Source organism: Battus philenor, unplaced genomic scaffold (assembly GCF_028537555.1).
Source record: "Battus philenor isolate CCGP_79_NKW_IND1 unplaced genomic scaffold, ilBatPhil1.0.hap1 SCAF_8, whole genome shotgun sequence".
Taxonomy (NCBI): Eukaryota; Metazoa; Arthropoda; class Insecta; order Lepidoptera; family Papilionidae; genus Battus; species Battus philenor.
The window spans coordinates 1765870-1788799 of NW_027181748.1; the positions used below are offsets into that span (position 1 = coordinate 1765870).

General features: G+C 34.7%; 1 protein-coding gene across 1 annotated transcript in view; it reads left to right on the forward strand.

The window, feature by feature from the left end:
- LOC137931477 (terminal nucleotidyltransferase 5C) overlaps window positions 1–22930 on the forward strand; it is a 318339-nt gene that overhangs the window by 62376 nt on the left and 233033 nt on the right. The window lies entirely within an intron of this gene.

Below are 22930 nucleotides of genomic sequence, written 5' to 3' on the forward strand. Positions count from 1 at the left end.
AAGGTTATATTAGATAGTACATAACAAAGACAGTGCTCTGTGAAATGCGTTCACGGAATCTATGATAGCAAAGAGAAAGGCGAACCGGCGGATAAAACGTTTTGTAACTTTGCATTTACGTAACGCAGTGCAAGTAGCTAGGGAGTCCTGTATCTCCTCGATCGACGTTACTGTATCGGATAGATCTTATCTCAATTGTCACGAATTGAATCGCTTACGAAAGCTTTCGGATCTATAACACTAATCAAAGATACTACGAAACATAATTCTAATATTTTTTTTATTACAATTTATCTGCTTATGTTTACATATACATTAATGACTATTTCTCTAGGTCACGTTGTTTTTTATATATTAGGCATAGCATTAGGTTTTTCCGTGACAGCTAAATAATTTGAAGGTAGATTTAGATCCCACGTAGAATTGATCAATCATCAAAAAAATCTCTAAAAATAGTGATACTAGGGTTATATCTACAGTAACATATACATAATATATAACAAGTGTATAAGCGACCGAATGCGAACTTGCATTCGAACGAGAATTACTACATATAACGTATGGAGTATTGTAGACAGAAGTGGTTAGTGTTCTTTATATATATATCATACATATAATATAATGTTTATGTGATATGTGTGCCAATCCCAAGAAATGCCAAGAGACTGGCTATCCATTGATATATTTCACGCATCTCTCAGATATATTATATTAATTTAATAAGCTATGCAAATATAAACTTTATTCTGAGACAATCACTTGGGAGTGTGTAAACGAAATTAACCGTCGTCGCGTCAAGTTATGTTAAGTAAATCCGTTAAGTTAAACGTGGGTGTACCGGCAGGGGGCGCCACGCCGGAAGAGAAGAGGCTGAGACATCCGTCTTGTTTATGAGTCCTCAACGCCTTTTTACATGATGACGTCTATTACAGGCTTTGACGGGAGGACTGAAGGATTAAGTGTGAAAAGATATTATCTCTTCGTGTATCATTTATCCTTTGACATTTTTACTTCCCGTTTCTTTTATGATATTCAACTTAAATTTGCGCATCATTTATATATTATATATGCTATGACTCTTCATTTCGTTCAAGCTGTACCCAACTAACATTTTTATAACTTTCCTAATACTTTATAGAAGGTTACAATTAGAAAAAAAATGTTGTTTTTAATTTTAAAAATGCGTAAAAATTTGAAAAAAATTTCAAAATATATTATGAATTGACAGTTTGCTTTCAACAAAGTTGAAACATTCTTAAACAATTTACTCAAATATATTGCATCCTTTAATATTTATCGATAGCGAAATCAATTTATATATTGGACATTTATTAAATAAAGTAAACATTGTATTATATGTATGTACATTTAATCTTTTTTATATTGAAATTTGGTAGTCCGATGACTTCTTGCAGTAAAAAGTCAGTAGGAACAGACATGTAGTAAATTGAATTTTGAAAACTTTTTTTTTACTATATTGTCATTACATTATTTATTAGTGTTTGTATAATACAATCCTTCACAACCAATAAGTTATACATTCATACGTATACAGCTTAAACACGTTTAAACAATCACCCTGTATATCCTTTAGCAAAGTTGAAAAATCACTCTTGGGTTATCTATATGTTTTAACAAATTCAAAATTTTACCCGAAATTACTTGTCAATATGTGCACGCTCATACATCAATATATGACAATTAAAAAGGATATATTGGTCGCAAATTGAATCCTACAGGACCTCAAGGGAGTATGTGAGCGACAGCTTGCGCCACTGAGTCGGGAGACGAACTAGTAATAACTTTAAAGCCTTTGGGATTCCTGGATTACCACGACGATGAAAAGCCTAATTCAATTTTACGTAACGTTTTCTGTAACGTTTAGTGGAAATATAAAAACTTTTTATGTTTTCTCTCTCGATATACTTCGTATGTTCTAAACTCATTGGTTAAATAAATAAATTAAACTTTATTCCGAGATACTTTTTATTTAAAGCCTTAGTAATTGAAAAAAATTACTAATAAAATTAAATTTTATGTTTATCGCTATGTATGAATTTAATAATGGTATATTTTTAAAAGATTTTTGGTTTGGTCGCATTGTAACATGGTGGCCGTTGTGGTCAAAAGTTTCTTGAATGGTGACCATGATCCAGTAGAATCGGCGTGAGTAGACCCCTACAAGCATATTTATTTACTCAGGTACCTCAGCACACATAAATTAAAAATATATTAAACGATTGCCAGGCGTTTGACAAAAGTTAGAATATCATTTGGCTAAGTCCAAACCACTTCGAAGGATGTTTTATGTTTCAAAAGTCAAGTCCAGATTGGTACCAAAATGGCATAATTTTTTAAAAAAAAATAGCGTCAAAAACTTGACTCATATCGTTGCGCAACCAACGTATTCGACTGATTAAGATTCGTGAGACTTCTAGCTATTCAGTAAACACTCTGTGTTTGGCACTAATCGGTGTAACATAACTCCTGAAGATGCCCCGTGGAGGGGTGAAACACGTGTTGAGTAATTTGACGGTGGCGTTTGCGTGATTCGCATTGTTTGCCGCAAACGCATTTATCAGCGGGCTGGCGGGCGGTGTACTTTGTTGTACGACTACCACTGTATGTGCGGAAGAGGCTAAATATTGGTCCTTTTCTTACTTAGGATGGACTTCCGCTAGGTAGCGCCTGATTCCATTAACTATTCAGTAAGCAAGTCAATGCGGGGTCGTCGTTGGACACGATTGAGGAGATAAAAACCGATTCGAAGAAGATCTAGAAGGCTTTACCGCCTATGCGTTGGTAAAAGTCCGTTCTTTCGGACGGGGATTTACTTTAAAGGGAATAAAATTGATTTGTAAGAATAAATAAAGAATTTACATTTCATTCATCTTACATTTTGAGTATAGTATTATACAACATACTATGTACTATATGTTGTATACTTTATACTATACGTAATTGGAGTTGTTAATCAAACACACACCAGACAGATACTATAGGTACACACTTCGTATGTACTTTCAATGTAATATGCTATCCTGTATTTAATATCGTCTTTTCAGTTAGCTTTCGTAATTTACTTATTTGAACTTAGCCTGTATTGATACATATTTTTTTATGTGAGATTCATAATAATTTTGTTTTATTAAACACAACTTACAGTCGCGTAGTCCTCACTTGATTTATATTTCGTTCACCCTTATCTTGGGAGGAACAGCGTTTTTTTACGATTCAATATTTTTCATTCCATTTCCATTTTTTTTTACTTTTTCCGACACAATTTCAGTCACAAATTCCTCTTTTTCACAATATCTCACATATTTCTGGCTTACTAGTTTTCATCTATCACCTTTCTTGTTTCTCTTTCGCTCCCTCACCCGATTGCTTCCAACTCATTTCTTATGGCCCCCCTATTGGAGGCCTCTCGTATCCCTAATTTGTTGGAATCAGGGTCTTTGTTAACAAATAAGTTTTTCAAATTTTTATCTTTATTCTTCACTCACTTTCATTCTTCTCAATTTCTTTTGTTCTTACCTTTTTTCCTTCACAATATCTTTCATTCCTTCTTGCTTTCATCGCCTTCCTTCCATCATCTTATTACTCTTAGGTGGCTAGGTACATTTCTTTTATTCTTTATTTTATTACTTATCCTATTTTTTTTATCACAGTTAACTTTTTTTGGGTTTGACTTTTTCAATACAATACTACTTTTTTCTTATTCTATTTTTAGTTTATTTTTCCTATTATTAATTGACTAGTTATTTATGCAGTTTATTTTGTACCTACTTATCTATACCAACATTTGTTGGGTTTGCTTCTTTCCCTGATTACAATGCCTTTAAGTATCCCTACAGTGGGGAACTACGTTCACTATACCCTTTTGAGTGTTACACTTTAGACAAGTTGATTTAACAATGTATATATTTTGTCATGTATGAATTTGTCAGCTGTGATAGAACTCGGAGTACAAATGAGATGTATAACACAAACTATGGCCGCTTTAGAGCAATATATGTATAATTAACATCAATGTTTAAATGCAACTAGTTGTGACCGCGATTTCATCCGCGTGGAATTTATTAAGAAAAATATTCAGTTTATGTAGTTTTTTTTAATTCATTCAATTTTTCTGAAATAAAAGTAGCCTATAAGTATAAGTCTAGTCAAAATCTGTCTAGACTATTTAGAGATTAGAACAAACAGATAGATAGACAAAATTTTTATCGTATAAATATTCCTATGCTTGTAACAAAAAGTGGTTATTAAACGGTTTTATTTATATTAAATTAGTTCTTCCCGTACGGAATTTGTTTATTTATTTGGGTCAAAATTAGAAATTGAAATTAAAGCACCTTCCCGTTGTCAGATTTATCTGAAATTTGGTACACACATTTAATTTAGATGACAATACAATATAATATAATCAATAACATTATAAATCTAAGATGGCCGCCGATATAAAATGGCGGATTACATATTTTTTCTTTAACCCCCCCAATATGGGTATCAAATGAAAGGGCTACACTAGTAAAACACGATGAATATGTCAAAATTTAAAATTCAAGATGGACGCCGTTCCAATGTGGCGGACTAAGTACATATTTTTCCACAACCACCATAATATAGGTATCAAAAAACCGTTTAACTTAAAAGTTTTTTAAATGTATTTATTTTAACATTACAAACAGACACTCGAATTTTATCTATATGTATAGATTTAAACGCGTTTTCCTGTTTCGCAACCGCTTTTCAGACGATGCCGAGTCATTGTTGATTTTGAAAGTGTTAAATATTTTTGACCGGTTACACACTTGGAATCGGTTTAGAGGTTTTTGTTCGCGCCTTTTCGATGACTTAGTGTTGACGTAAGGTATGAGTAGTCATTGATGTTTGCAAGTAGCCTTGTGTGACTGAAAAACACTTATATCTAGTCTTTACGTTTGTTCGGTTTTGATTCATCAAAGAAATTTAGTTTCGCTACTGGCAACACAAAACAATAAAGGCAAGCAATAAATGCAATAAAAAAGAAAGGAACTATCTGCGATATATGTGATAAAAATGGAAAAAGAATGATATATATATATATATATATACTAGAACGAAACAATTGAATGTTGGAAAATGTTAGTCACTAAAAATTATAAAGCACAGATAAATAAAATAAAAATTGTACAATAGCAGTGTCCAGGAGGATCGGCGAAGGATGAGAGGCAGAGTATGAAAGGTAATAAGGAATGAAAAGGAAAGGAAAGAGAATGTAATGGAAAAAGGAAGAACAAAAGGTAACTGATATTGCGACGTATAAAAGAGCGAGAAAATAAAAATTATTATGCGAATAAATGATTAAGAAAATATTATTCCTGTTCACACATAACATGAGAGCTACCAAAACAATGAAAAAAAACGTTAATGATTGTTAAAATTTGATTTGAATTATTATTTTACTTCTATTATTATTATATATTTGTGATTATAAAGAGGACAGTGTTTGGTGTTTGGAATGGTTACGGTTGCGTTACAATAGATTTTTAATAATTTTGTCCGCAAAACGTACAAAATTATTTAAAACAAATATTGATAGACACGGTGTTAATAAACAGTATAAAAAAAGCTTTATTCTCCTAGTTTTCGTTTCCAAATATTGATTGTAGAATTTGACCATAGTAAATTTCTACAATCATAGATATATATATATATATATATATATATATATATATATATATATGTATACGTTTTTAACAATCAGATGTAAGTGACCTTACAATAATAAACTTTCTCAAAAATTATTAATTTCGCGTAATGTTAAACATTAGGTAATTGAATCTCAGAGTATTGCCTACACATTACTCCTTGGTAAAGTTAAATGAGTTCCAGTAAATTTTACTTTCGTCAAAGAAAATTATTTTTTTCTCCAGGAAGTTTATATTCCTAATTACTAGTACCTGTCAAGCGCAGGCGATTCTGTGATTTATTTCACACGTAAATAGATAGGTAATCGTGTGCGTAGTTTGTGGAAGCCTTATTCGGGCGTAGTTATGTGCGTGTCGAATCGATACGCGCGGACGGACGTCGCTCAAGGGCGTCCGATGTACGACGTCGATGTCGCTTCACAAACGCATTTGCATATTTTTCAACACAGAATAAGCCCGTTGTTTAAAATTTAATTAATTAACTTGTTTTGTCACGAATTTTTCTATCTAGACCACATATTTTTATTCAGGTATATTTTTACCGATCTAATCTATTTATTTATTAAGTTTATCTTTTTGCATTTATTATTTTTTATCCCACAATACCTTTATTTCTTTATGAGATAGAATTGGGAATAAAATAATCCATAGACAAATAGAAGCAATAATCTTAGTACCGCTGTAATGGCCGTTGGCAAGTTAAAATTACAGTGGGCAGGTTGTATAGTGCACAGAACTTTTTTTTTTACTGCCTCTGGGGGGAGGACAGGGGTATGTGGGATTCCTACCCACTAACCCCCCCCCCCCCCCGGTGGTCGCCCTCTGCGCTAAACGGAGGACCGCGGTATCTCCCGGTCAGGGATCGCCACGCGGTCTTCCCTTGCGCCTCGCTTTTTTTCGATAGCCCGTCCCGGGGTATGCGTGGATACGCTACCCCCGAAACCCTCGAGTGCACAGAACTTGTGCTGAGCTATTGGGGACCTATCGTTCTACCTCCCATTTTGTTGGGAACATGTTTCTGTTGGAGTTATATTTTTTTCAGTTCTCTTTTCATTTTACAAGTTCTTTTCTCTTCTTTCGCTATTTAACATTTGATCTATTAAATTTTTCATTTATCCTTGTTCCTTTTATTTGTTACCTTCCATACTATCTTCAGTCAATACAGTCTAGATCTATGTTATTGTTACAATGTATTACATTATTAGATTATTTATATATACTTTTCTATAGTTTTATCTTCAGTTTTTAACATTCAGTATTTTATTTACATTTTGTTTTGTTTCCTTATTTCAATATTTATTCACATTTACAACATTATTATTAACTATTAGGCGACTGTTTTAACCTAAGTTTTATTTATTTCTATGATATTTTTTATGACCCAGCCTTAAGGTTCTAGAGTCGGGTACAACGTATTACGTCCACCCACATGTTGTACATACAACCTTATTTAGATTTTCGTAAGACGGATGCGAGACCTATGTCCAACAGTGGCCTTCGCACTACTGAAATGAATGAGTTTTCAGTATGTATTGATAAATGTAAAATTTTCATCCCTTTCGTCCCGGAATATTAAAACATAAAATTTATCAAAAAATTTATACACCAAAATCATGTGCAGATAATGGAAATTAGCGCTAGACTAGCTAGAGTTATGCAGACAGAGTGCGATTTTTGTACATAACCTCAAAGCGAAACGCATAAACAACGGCCTGGTACAATTTACACTGAAAACGAGCGATCATTTTAGGTTCCAGGGGTTTTCACACATTTGTGGTACATATATGTACCATCCGGTACGAAAGGGTTAAGTCGAAGCTTTAAATTCGACAAACTCGAGTAAGCCATTACGGATATTCAATAAACAGAACAAATAAATAAAAATGTGTGTTGAGTTTAACCATACCAAAAAAAAAAACTTAATAAAATAACAAACCGAACATTTTAGTTATTTTTGTAAAGAGTTTTAGTACACGTTTAAAATGCAAAATTTTACGAATGAATATTCATTATATCCGGTAAATAAATATAGCTTACGCAATGCTCAAGTTTTATACAGGATGTACAGTGTTCGTAGTATATTTTAAACTTTATTTTGGGTTCTAGACCAGTGCTTCCCAAAGTGGTCTATATCGATCCCTAGGGGTCTATGACAACCAGCAAGCGGTCTACGTCAGCGAAAAAAAATTTGGGGGTCCATGAAACGAAAATGGGGTCCACGATAGTGGATCTAAACACATACACAGATAGTACCTATTTACTTACATCATCCTATCTTATAATATCAAAAAATTTACATTATTTATAAAAGTACCTTAGAAGTAAAAAATTATTAATATATTACGTATATTTTACATAACAGATACAAAATTTTATTTTGAGTGGTCTTAATTTAAAAATCAATTACACTAAATTTCACTACAGTTAGAAATTTACAGGAAATCAATATTAGGTAAGTCTACCCAACACGGAAATACATGGCAAGGTGTCTACGACACAAAAAGTTTGGGAAACTCTGTTCTAGACATATCAAAGATTGCCACGTGGGATAAGACTGCCCGTTGTACTTTTTTTGTTAATTACTATGACATTATTTATATGTACTCTAGCGTGTACAATAAAGAATATTAAAATAATTAAATAAATAATGATCATTCTGCATTGGCAGTTGATTAAATATAGGAAAGCATATAGAGAAATGTAAAAAAATGATTAAATTCCTTTATTGGAATATAAATATATTTAATATAATAATATAACATATTAATTTCATTGGAGTCAACTTATCATTTTTTTTATTTTAATCTATTTTATTTTTGACTTCATTCTTCTTCGTAAGGTGTTAGCAGAAGAAGCAGTAAGAAACTCCACAAAAACACACCTTTTAATAGTAAAACATAGATTTATACATATACATATTATCAGATATAGCCTGTATCGATATATTTTGATTCTCTTTCTACTTCTCGTCAATATCTTTACTGGTGAGATGGTAATACAGTGAAGTAAGAAAAGGACCAATATTTAGCCACTTCCACATGCAGTGGTAGTCGTGCAACAAAGTGCACCGCCCGCCAGCCCGCTGATAAATACGTATGCGGCAAACAATGCAAATCACACAACCGCCACCGCCAAATCTTCAGGAGTTATGTTTCACCGATTAGTGCCAAACACAAAGTCACTCTGTACTGCATGTGCGGAAGTGGTGCGGAGATGGACTTCCGCGAGGTAACGCCTGATTCCATTAAATAGGTAATGCAGCGGATATGTACTCCATGTAATAATCCTCATTTTCATTATGCCGCGCCACTAGTACTACATTTGGCATTGTAATGCGCAGCAAAAACATCAATTTTTAAGCGGATTCGGTCAGACCAGCAGATGAGTCTACAAACTCTTGGATATTTGCCATCGGGTTTTCTATCATCATCAGTTGTTCACAGCTCTGGCTCGTCTTTCATTTTTGTACTGCATTCAGGTAGAAAGCAAGAACAGATTAAGCAGTATGGACTTATTGTCTATTTGCGGAATGGAGTTAAATGGGTGCCCTGTGATGAACAAAAAGTTCTACATTACATATCAATTTAATAGCAGCACATGCGCGCCACTTGAAATTGCGTGGCCTAAATTAGAACTATTTATATATATTTATATATAAATATACTTTGTTGCAAAATAAAATAGTAAGGAAACCTAGAATGTAGTGGTTGAGGATGGATGTATGGCTAAAGGAATGAAAGAGAAAGACTGGGAAAATTGTAGAACGAAAGAAACAGTACGACAGCTAATATGATACATGAAAGAGAAGAATGATAATAATAAAAAATATGAATAAATTACTAGAAATAAAAAGTCCCTGTCCCACACGAGATAGGGGAACGAGAGGTCCCCAACAGCGGGAACCATTAAGAATTAAAAAAATGGAACTATTATAAATTGATTGCCTATCAGTTGTTATTATTAATCTAATTACTTTGATTGCTCTAACTTTACTGTTGACAGTAACATGGGTTTACGCATCTTTCTCCAGGATCACATCTCTTGAACATCCAGGCGATCACGGACTTTTAATGTCCAATTTAATTACAGTTTCTATCGAGCTGGTGTAAACTTACTTGTGTATTTCTCAAATATATAAAGTTGATATATAATAATAAATAGTTATTAGTAATTAATAATTGGAAGAAATAGATAAATGTCCCCCTTTTTGGATAAATATGAGTAGAATATATATTTAACTATCTAGTTGTTTGGTACAGATCGTTTCGAGCGATAAGACCGTCTTATTACCGTATTTTTTATGAATCGTTTCTTCTTTTTGTTTTAATTTTTATCTAGGGTGTACAAAAAAGTGTAAATAAATAAATAAGTAAGAAAAGGACCAATGTTTAGCCACTTCCGCACATTCAGTGGTAGTCGTGCAATGAAATGCACCGCCCGCCATCCCGCTGATAAATGCGCATGCGGCAAACAATGCGAATCACAAAACCGCCATCGCCAAATTACTCAACACGAGTTTCACCCCTCCACGGGGCATCTTCAGGAGTTATGTTACACCGATTAGTGCCAAACACAGAGTCTATAATATATAAATAAATAAAATAAATTACACTTTCTCGATACACCATGCTGGTTTTCTTCTACTTCTTTTCAGTCCAGAGAATGGATGTCCACTACAAGGAATAGGTCTACTCAAAAGATCGCCACGATGACAGGTCATGCGCTGCCCGCATCATGCGATATTCCGCGACCTTAATTATGTCGTTGGTCCACTAGTGGGAGGCGTGCCCACGCCGCATCTACCAGTTCGTGGTCACCACTCGAGAATCTTTAAGTTCCAACCGCCATTGTTTGCGCGAACAATTTTCTTTTTTTTTTTGTAATACCGATTTTATGAAAAATAACTCGTTTTTAGATCAACTGTGAGAGGCATGATGTAATTGGACAAGTAAGGACGAGAGTAAGGCCTCATCGTGAAAGGAGAGGCGAAGGAAGTATGCGGAATGCGGTATCGCATCGCTTCGCATCGCATCGCCAATGACGAATGACGAAACGAAACGAAAGGTCTCAATTATAAAAAAGAGAACGGCTAGATGCAATCTGTGTTTAAGTGCGTCTGCGAATATCTTCATCGACGCGTGAACATTATTATAAGCTCAAAAATCTATTATGTTCTTTTTATTGCGAAGTACCAGACCAAGAGGAAGATCTAATGCAAGATGGTCTGACGAGATCGTGGCTACGGCAAGTCACGGGTGGCTCCAAGTTACCAAAGATAGAGAAAAATGGAAGGCTTTGAAGGAGGCTTTCACCCTGGGGGGTCCATACAAACTTTGTACAAAATTATCAAAACTATTATTTAAAATTACTAATTTTATGTCATTTGTATGGAATGAAATAAAGGCTTTATTATTGTTATTTTATTGCAAAGATCAATCCGAATCCATTGCCGACATTTATTCTTGTTACTATCCACATAGGATCATTTACAGTTACCACATGCGTCCTCATATCATACTAGATAGAAGAATTGCTGGAGTATCTTCTGCCACTTCTTCTAGCGGGTACTCTTTCCGAAGCCGTAGTAGTAATATCAGCAACCGTTCAAGCCAAGATTCGGACCCTCGCTCCATGTAACATTCATCGGAGCAATCTAAGTGATAATCTAGTCACTAGAATCAGATTGAAGATGGAATCCTTCAACTTAAAGATTCGAAGGTTCCAAACGCGCCAGTATCTAAGCCCACAACTGATACGGATTTTCTTGTTTCTTTTGCAATCGATTAGCGGTAGCGCAGCTGTAAGAACTGAGATTTGTGTAGTAACATGTGTTATAAGTGATGTGATCTCTCTACGATGACAAATAATAAAACAATAATAGATGATCAATAAGTTCAAGTGGCAGCTGGGTATAGCGCACAGAATATATTGCTTTGGGGTCTTAAATTTTGGAAGTGGGGACCATGATTTGGCAGTGCAGCTAGGGAAAGGTTGCTATCAAAAGCTCTATAAGGTATATGATGTTGTTAAAGTCACGGGAGACCATTCAGTTTGCTTCCAAATAAACGATTGACTTGGAAATGCTGATGAAATGGTACATATACATACATATGTATTGGTATATAATGTATGTATTATTCCTATGTAAAATTTCATGTACATATCTGTCCTTAATATCGTATAAACTTTCGTAACACGCCACGCGTCCCTCGTTCCAATTTAAAATCAAACGAAAACGCCTAATCTATTTACGCTCTAACGAATCCGTGCGCGGGGGATACCCTTCGTCAAGGTCCTACCATTGCCACTTGCGGGATTAGTCCGGGGAACGACCCTCTCGTGTTTAATTACGTTACGTGTATTACGTCGTATCTATATGTGGATATTTATATATATATATATATATATATATATATATATATATATATATGCTATAGGGATATATTTTACAATGATTTTTTTCACAAACTTTTTTATTTTCACCCTCCCTCTTTTTCGTTTACAATTTCTCTCTTTCTTCCCTTTTTCATCTTTCATATTTTCTATCATTATCAAACCATTCATTTACATTACATTTACGCATCGCCACATTTTACGAAAATGTATACATATATATTTTATATCTAATATAAAAAAATTCTCGTGTCACGGTGTTCGAACTTGAACTCCTCTGAAACGGCTCGACCGATTTTTACCAAATTTTATATGTGTATTCAGTAGGTCTGAGAATCGGCTACTATCTATTTTCTGTACCCCTAAGTGATAAAGGTTGTTCACACTTAAAAAATTTTTTTAATTTTTTTAACGAAATTTTTTGTTTTTATTTTTTTATGATACAGCATACAAGAATACATACAACCATAAATTTTCACCCCTCTACGATCAACCCTTAGTTTTTATTTGTAAATTAAAATATCAATTTTTTTTGCAAAACAACGTTTGCGGGATCAGCTAGTATATATATATATATATATATATATGTACACTATTTTAGCTGGTTTCAGTGGACATGCAGCAGCTAAATTTCTACAATATTACATAAACTATATAAATATGCAGGGTTTAGTTCCAAAAATGAATTAAAATTTTGTAATCGAACACAACACATGTCTATTTCGTACCTTCGCACGTCTGAACAACCATTGCGAACTGTACCTGTGTATGGTATATGCAAGTTTTAACTAGTAACACTCGCCTTGGCCATCCCCAAAATTAATTATTATTTAGTATCTGTCTGTGTGTAGAAAAATAAATTAATGTAAAGTATATCACAGTGATCACTATATAAGAGATGATTGGAAATAGGTGTAAAATCTTTTTGTTCAAAAAGTGAGCTATATATATTCTTTGTTTTTTTATGACCCCTGCTATTAGGGGTCTCTCGTACCCCTATCTTGTGGAAGGACAGGGTCATTACTTTTCGTTTAATATTTTTTTCAGGTCTTATTTTATTTCCGCACTTTTTATACATTCATCATAAGTTCTTTCATTATTTTTCTTACTATCCATATTTCGTCTGTCTTACCCTTTCATACCATTTCCCTCTTTTCCGATTCCTTTCTTCCGTCACCTCATTCCTTAGTTGTACATTTTTTTTCTTTTATTTTACAGTTATCATTTTGTTTACAATTACTTTTTTATTTGATTTTACAATTTTTCTTATGTCTTATTTCGTTTTATTATGTCTTTTACAAATTTCCTACACAGTTTTAGGAATGTAAATCTCGTATCTTCATCTCTTATTTACTAATAAATAGCCATTGTTTCCTCGTCAACCTTCATGCGTAACCGGCATTCGGGGTCGACCCGGTGTCCGAACGCAGGACAGTGGGCTGCAAGGTCGTCCACGATCTTGTCCACGCCAGGTTCACAGAAGCACGAGGTCCTCCTTGATCTTAAACCAGTGAAGGTACTCGGAGAACCCCCCGTGCCCCGTGAAGAGCTGGACCAAGATCACTAGCTATACATATTCACCCCTTTAATGCGTGTAAAAACACCACTCGCCTGTATGATATACAAGAGGTCCCAATAGACTTTGTAATTTCAAAAGTTACTGGCCTGTAGAAGTTCAATTCAGATAAAAATATATTAATTTAAAAATATTTCACACGTTTAATATAGACGAAAGGAAATAAATTCCATTACCACAGTATGGTTTTCAGTCAGTCGTATCATTGAACTCTTTAATATTTAACCGAATCAGGCGTTACCTTGCGGAAGTCCATCCTAAGTAAGAAAAGGACCAATATTTAGCCACTTCCGCACATGCAGTGGTTGTCGTGCAATGAAATGCACCGCCCGCCAGCCCGCTGATAAATGCGTATGCGGCAAACAATGCGAATCACACAACCGCCACCGCCAAATTACTCAACACGTGTTTCACCCCTCCACGGGGCATCTTCAGGAGTTACGTTACACCGATTAGTGCCAAATACAGAGTCACTCTGTACTGCATGTGCGGAAGTGGCTAAATATTGGTCCTTTTCTTACTTATTGAACTATTTGATTTAAAAACTTACCAATTAAAAAAAAAAAATCAATTATTTCTTTTTCCTCGCTCACTTATGATTAATGTTCTCGGTAAAGCACGTAAGATTCTGCTGCCATCTTTAACCAGGCTAGAATATTTTGTGAAAGTCTACAAGGCATAGTCATCTCCCAAAGATCACTACAGCAGAGGTTTCCAGCGGTTTTAACTATGTCGTTGGTCTACCTAGTGGTATCCTACCACGCCACGTCTACCGGGTCACCATCCAAAAATTTTTCCGACCTCTAGGTCGCATTCCTATATTACTCTTCATCTGGTAGACTATATATAGACCTGTTCTGACTTATGGAAGTGAAACATGGGATATGACACAAAGCCATATCCGATGCGCAGTGCCCTGGAAACGTCGACTATACTGAAAGTAGATATGGAAAGCATCGCCTTAATGATGGGCGACGACAACCTTCGCCCATCATTCCTATCGTTTGCTCGCAGGGTGGTAAGTAATGCTATTAAAAGGAACAAAACCAAATAGAAAAACTGGAACCAAAAATGAAATAAATGCACATGTAAACGAACTTATCAAATAATAATAGAATATAACACAAGTCTAGCAATATATTAAAAAGTTCAAATCCAAACAAATCTGTGATATCAAAAAATAAAGATAAAGATTGGAAATTAAAAATGTACCTAGCCACCTAAGAGTAAAAAAGATGAGGAAAGGAAGGCGATACAAGTAAGAAGGAATGAAAAAGCAAAAATTGCAAGATATTGTGAAGGATAAAAGGAAAGAATAAAAGAAATTGAGAAGTATGAAAGCGAGTGTCGAATAAAGATACTAACTCTGAAAAAATTATGTGTAAATAAAGTCCCTGTCCCAAACTAGATAAAGAGCAACAAGTACATTCGCGATAACCTCAGGGTACGAGACATCGCCGATAAGCTACAAGAGAGTCAGCTTAGATGGTACGGACACGTAAAGAGGAAATCTCCTGAATACATCGGGAATGTCGAATGGATCTAAAAATTTCTGGATCCAGAAGAAGAGGAAGACCGAAAACAAGATGGGCAGATACCATAGCGAAAGACATGACTGCAAGGTTTCCGCGAACTATGTATCCAATCGCGTGAGGTGGAGAAAGAAGATAAGGAAAGCAGATTCGATGTTCAGATGGAATTATTAATGCTCAGAAGAGAGAGAGATCTGCTAGACCAGAGTTCCCCAAACTTTTTTGTGTCGTAGACCCCTTGCAATTTTTTCCGTGTTGGGTAGACCTCCTACTTACCTGGTATTGGTTTCCTGTAAATTTCTAACTGTAGTGAAGTTTAGTGTTAAAAACTTAAAGTAAAAACACAAGTTAATTTATACATTTATTAATTGAATTTAAATTAAAACTACTCAAAATAAAATTTTGTGTCTGTTATGTAAAATATACGTAACATTAAATAAACCTAAAATAAACTATAAATATAATAACATAAGCAATAAGTCAATATTTTTAGTGAGAAGGACGAACCTGATGTTTTAATAATAAATTATCAACATTTGGCGTCAATTTTGTAAGGGTTAATCTTAAATCTCCTCGGCTAATGATGTAAGTAAATAGGTACTATCAGTGTATGTGTTGAGATCCACTATCGTGGACCCCCATTTTCGTTTCATGGACCCCCAAATTTTATTTCGCTGACGTAGACCCCTTGCAGGTTGTCACAGACCCCTAGGGGTCGATATAGACCACTTTGGGAATCACTGTGCTAGACTATATACGAGCACATCTTTTATAATTTTAAATTTGTTTTCCAAAGATTCTTAATTTGTTTTGGATTCTTTTTCTCATTTGAATACATTTTATAGTTTAGATCTTGCTAGCATAAGTACGTAGTTGTCCTTGATAAATTGTAACCGCATCGTGGCCGTAGCGAATCTGCACGTATGGATGCATTTAAATCAGTTTGCTAATAGCGTGTAGTTGTGCATTTGAGTTTTAGGTTACCGCGCAGCCTTTCACGGAACTCGAAGCAAGGTCGACGTGCGCATGCGTCGTTTTCTTCTCATCAATCCAATGCCATGACTCGGTTTTTGATCTTGATTTTTTTCAGAGAACTCTGAGAAATAATAACTAACAGTTCGAGTGTTTTAAATTGCATATGAACACAAGAATCTAGTGAGACATACACTCACACACTGTCCTTTCATTATGACCCGTACATGACGATTTAAAGGCTGCATATCATGGTGCTGGAGGCATATACTGGCGCCCCCACTAACGGCTTACTTTGTAGCATAATTCTCCAAACTGTCTTACTGTAATACTATAATGATATATATACGGTAATTCAATAATTATAATCATATCTTTCACAAAATAAATTTATAGAATTTGCTTTATTTCAATTTTTAAATTTAAATATTTTTTAACTGCTATATAATGGTATATATATAAATATCATATCTACGTAGAGAATGCCTAAGTAAGCATTAAGTCACTTCACAAATCGTAATAAGGAGGAGTAAATAAATAAATAAATAAAAGGGGTGTCAACTTCTGCTGGGATAAAAAATAATATTCCAGGTGACATATTTCATGAACAGAGCTATGATATTAACTTTTACAACATCCCAAGCTGATAAATACCTAAAACTTTTTTTTCATGTTTTTATTATAACCTACTAGATGGCGCTAGGCAGTAATTCTCATAGACGTAGTACTGTTTTACCGACATTTTGTGACGTTTAGCTCTGTATGTATGTAACACGTGGTTCAAAAATAAATAATTGTATGTTACAAAAATTGTTTCTGTCTTTCTGGACTTTGAAGAGCAGCCTATCGTCATCTGCACACACCTATAACAACATTATTAAGAAAATTTCTTTGACATGTTTTAAGCGTAAAGTTGAATAGTTCTGATTTTTAAATTTCTATTTATTTACGTAGTTTATAGGCGTTAAAACATGGTCTCTCGGAGCATCATCAGCAACCTCAAATTCACTCAACGAGTTACGAAGAAAAGAGGAAATCCGTAGACTAACTAAAGTTACCGATGTACATCAGCGGTTTTGCAAGTTGAAATGGCAGTAGGCAAGCCACTTAGCTCGAAGAAAGATGGCTGAAAGAGTCTTGAAGTTATGGTTGGGATTTCTCGAAAACGTTTCAGAAATCAGAAGATCCCTAAACTAACTAAAGTTACCGATGTATCTCAGCGGTTTCGCAAGTTGAAATGGCAGTACGCAAGCCACTTACCCCGAAGAAAGATGGCCGAAAGAGTCTTGAGGTTATGCCCAAGATTTCTCGAAAACGTACCTGAAATCAGAAGATCTGTAAACTAACTACAGTTACCGACGTACCTCAGCGGTTTCGCAAGTTGAAATGGCAGTACGCAAGCCACTTACCCCGAAGAAAGATGGCTGAAAGAGTCTTGAAGTTATGGTTGGGATTTCTCGAAAACGTTTCAGAAATCAGAAGATCCCTAAACTAACTAAAGTTACCGATGTATCTCAGCGGTTTCGCAAGTTGAAATGGCAGTACGCAAGCCACTTAGCCAGAAGAAAGATGGTCGAAAGAGTCTTAAGGTTATGCCCAAGATTTCTCGAAAACGTACCAGAAATCAGAAGATCTGTAAAAAAACTAAATTAACCGACGTACCTCAGCGGTTTGGCAAGTTGAAATAGCAGTACGCAAGCCACTTAGCCCGAAAAAAGATGGCCGAAGGAGTATTGAGGTTATGCTCGGGATTTCTGGAACACGAACCAGAAATGAAAAAATCCATAGATAAACTAAAGCTAGCGATTGCCTAGTTAATTGGCAAGTTAAAGTGGCAGTAGGCAAGGCCACTTAGCCCGAAGAAAGATGGCCGAAAAAATCTTGAGATTATGCTAGGGATTTCTCGAATACGAACTAGAAATGAGGAGATCCATAGACAAAATAAAGTTAGCGACATAGCCCAGCGGTTTGGCAAGAAGTGGCAGGGGGCAGGCCACTTAGCCCGAAGAATGATTTCCCAAGCGTTTTAAGATACTCGTGGGTAGAGTATGGACCTTCAAGCACAGGATAGGACATCCACAAAGTGATTAAAGGACCTTGTGGAGGTCGTTGGAAGACAGGAGACGTGGGAGTCCTATATCCAACAGTAGACGTTGTATTTAAAAAGATTAGATATTAGATAATATAATTACTGACTCCACAGCGTTTTGTATGTACATAAAGATTTAATTTTGATATGATCATAGTCATATCTGGCATCGACTGGACTCTATAGCGATGGCCGACAGACAGATGGTAATCAAAAACCGCGGTGAATAAGCACGCAAAGCGGATTGTGAAAATCATGCAATTAGACAAAAAAATGCGTCGCATTTCTGTGTCCTTGTCTATTGTACGCCGTAACGTCACGTCCGGTCAGCCGTCGCTGCTGATTGATCTGAGATTGCTTAGGATCGCTTTCCAGAGCCGGCGATTGATACATTGTGAAACCAAAACAACTAACCAAGAAAAATATTACACAGGATGTTTAGTTATAGATGTTAAAGATTTAAACGAGTCTTTATTTAGCTCATTAGCAAAAACTATTAAAGGTTTTACACACATTTCCAAGTGATCGCTTTGAAATAGATTATATTTTTTATTGAAATGAAACAGGCCAAAAATCCCCAGCAGTATAAAGTCTACAGGAACAGACAGTAAACAATAATTCATTTTTATATGCACATGTATAAAAGATGCTCGGTAAAAGGGTTAAAAACGTTAAACGGTTGAAAGTATAGCCCATGTGTCAGAAAAAAGCTTTCAACTTTTTATACCTATTTTCAGTAACCGTGTATAGAGTGATCACTCTGAAATATCATATATCAGGGGGACGGGAAAGTAATGTCGTTTCTGTCGACATACTTTACAAAAAACCGATTGATTTTTACCGCTCCGGCATTGATTTGTATATTAGATGGCAAATGGTTGTTGATAACGAAGGTGAATATATTGTTGATTAGAAATAAAAACTTAATAAAAGTGTAGTCGTGTGAATTTAACTTAAGTAACATTACTTTCCGGTCCTCCTAATAGATAGACACTTAGATAAACATATAATATCAATAAATAATTCATGAGTAGTAATTTAGACTTTGAACGGATGCCCCGTGGAGGGGTGAAACACGTGTTGAGTGAATTAACGGTGGTAGTTATGTTTCGCATTGTTTGCCGCATGCGCATTTATCAGCGGGCTGGCGGGCGGTGCACTTTGTTGCACGACTATTACGATTAATTATACATTGAGTTGAGTTATACATACACTTCTAAAACTTTTATATCTATTATAAATCTTCCTGTATGCCTTTACCTGTATCTCTTTTCTGTGCAGTTGTATTTAGTTTTAAAATATAACCCCAAATAATGTGTGTAACTTATCAAGTAACAAGGGTTTGATAAGATTCTTGGTTAGAAACAACGGATATAGCGCAGCATAATGTATCTTTTTAAGACTTAGGATAGTAAGGGGTCGGTAAGACAAAAAGAAGAATTATAATAAACTGTGTAAAATTGAGACTGAAAAATAGAAATAGTTGCGAAAAATAAATAATTGTTACTTAACTTTGTGATACTACATTGCGGTAACAAAAGTGTTACAAAAATCAAAATAAATTGTGATATCTGTAGGAATGGTGATGAAGAAGTAAAGGCGATGGTTGGAAGGTAATATAAGGTTAATTAGTAGTAAGGAAAATATATACCGGCGGTAGAGGAAAACAGGTGGCCCAATGTATATATGTATATATATATATATAATATATATATATATATATATATATTATTTATATATATATATATATATTATTTATATATATATATATATATATATATATATATATATATTCAGAGTACAAATGTCCTCTCTTTTGGTGTGGTTACGCCCTAAAGATGACTGACACTTTGTCGAATGCAATAAATGTTTAAAAACAACTGAATATGATATCAAAGAATCCTCTCAAGCGTTTCCTTCGCATAAAAGATATGAAAAGTAAAATGTCATATCCTACATTAATTTTTATATTTTATATACATTATATATATCATTTTTAATATACATTGTAATATTGGAAATGAACTCAAATGCTTTAAACACGTATTAGGTATAAGCTAGTTATGATCGAACTTCTAATTTATAATAAATTTTAATGCCTAAAATAAATAGCTTTCAATGTAGCAAAAGATATTCCGGGGTAAGCACCACACTGATTTCAATATGAAATTCAATACAATATATTCCAACCTTTTTTGTGTCGTGGTGAGGGACCTTATATTATCAAGCCTTATTTTTATTTCTTTTTTGTATCTCATCTTAGTCTTTTAAAATTCTTACGCCCCCCATTATAAAATATGTAGTTTTTTTTTAAAGTGAGTTCTAAACTCGTGTGGATTTCACTTTCAAATCACCTCTAATAATAATGAAATTGCTGTATTGAGGCATGGGCCCAACGTCGGGAAACACAGATCTAAAATGTTTTAAAAATGTTTTCCTTCTATCTTTTTTAGTTTCTTTACACTATTTTCCACTGTAGTTTCTATCATGTCTTTCTTAGAGTTGTTCAACAACTATTAACGGGTTGCATTGCAAATAGGTAAGAGTGTATTGGCTTGAGAATTGAGTCTGCCCTTGATAAAGCATATAGTGCGCTTAAAAAGCTTATCAATCAAAAATGTAACGTTGTTATAAACAAAAAGTTTAAGTTATAGACAGTTTAATAGAACAACAATGCATTACAAGGAGGCTTCGTTAAATTCGCTAAGGCTGTGGTCAATCCCAAAGTCAAAATAACTTTGTTATATAAGATCATTACAATCATTTATATACGTCAGCTTAAAGCTATGTTTACGTTAGTTCGTAAGGCGCTTCCTATTGAAAAGAATTATCAAGAAACTCAGTGGAATTTCTAAAAATTTTTGATGATTGTATTTAAAATTAGAACATAACATCTTTATCGTGAACAAGCACCGCAACTGGTCCATCAATTTACAATGTGAAGGATTCGACATCTGCACGTTGAACAAGGTGGCATGCCCGCCGAAGAGTTAGACTTGTGATCCTTGCGTGTATTACTTAGGCTATTATGTTAGTCCGTAGTTCAGCACCGACTAGAGCATGAGGCTGCGTCCTTGTGGTCGTGGTCAACATTTCTGGTGATCACAATTCTTTCCAAGTTATCACCTATTTTCCTGGCCTATTGTAAATCCATATAATGCTAAGAACTTACGTCTCAGAACACTTTGATATTCGGCCATTAAATTGCGAGGAGAGGAAATAGATAATTTATTATTAAATGAACTTTAGCGCCAGCGACATCACGTTGTCTTGCACGTTGAGACCATGCGCTCGTCAAATTTTTATTGAATTTGAAAATTGTTTACTACACTATACATTGAAGCTATATATAGAACCTTTATACGATATTGATTTGTATAACATTCAATGTTATTCGAGATTTTATCGTCATCATTTTAATCTTAGGACATCTACTGTTAGATACACCCTTCTCCCAAAGATTACTAGTTCGAACGTATTTATCAAGTTGGATTTTCCACTTATTCTCTGTTGATGTTCATGTTATTAACTCGAAGGCTTTTATAGCTTAGAGTTAAGTTCACGAAGCGGAATGGTCCGTGAACTTAAAAAAAGTGTATTCCGGTACAGGGAATCGCTGAGCCTTCTGGGTGAGAGCCTGGTATCCTATTCGACTATATTCGATGGACTATCCACCTTGGTTGTTCAATGCTTGGTATTTCGGTTCATTATCTCCACTCAATGAAAAGCTCCTTAAAGCCTTCGCTGTGATTTTTTCTGCGCGCTATATAGCCTCTTCACTTTACTTCAACTTGCCAATTCACTGACCAGTGTCAGTGACTTGTTCGTGCACGGATCTCCTTATTCCTGATTTGTTTTCCAGAAGTCCTAAGTACATCATCTGTATTGCTTGTGAGCATGTCAATGAGACTCAGAGTAAAAGACCGCATTGCTGTGCTAAAAATCATCACCGGTAACACACATTGTGCGAAGACTTCCATCTTTCGAAACACAGTCGCTCCGGTCAATTGGTATTTTTCCGATTACAAGCGTTACGTCATCTAGGTGAAGGTGAAACGGTACCAGCAGATTTGGTATATTTACTCAAGCCACCCACGAATATATTGAAACAATTTGACGCATACGAGAAGGGCTTGCAAGTACTGTTTGTGTATGTCATTAGACCACACCGTGAAATAAAACAAGTTTATTAATTCTCACTCGATTCTAAATAAAATTTCGTATACGGTTGCAAATTAGCAATAGTAGCTAAAGTCTGAATTTACCAATCAAATGTTTCCTGATTAGAAAATCAAATTCACATTAACCATTTGAAAGTATACTTACAAAATATAGAAAGAAAAGGGTAATATATGTTTACATCTATGTCAGGATATAAAATGCGGTGCTAGGAAGAGAAAAGAATTGTGTAATGAAGATGAATAAACTATTTCATTTTGTAAAACCGTGTTCACAGTTACCATACGACATTTATGGATTCCTAAGATATGGGCAGAAATGGAAGATGTCTCAACTTTGTTTACGTTACTTAGTTTATGGTTTCTTTTGAGATCCTCGGCCTGGACTGATTCATAGTATTATAAACAAATTGGGAGGCTGGAGAGCTCTTACTTCGTAGGGGGGGGGGGGGGTATCTCTCCACGGAGTGACAGTCAGTGACAGGCGCAAAGACCAA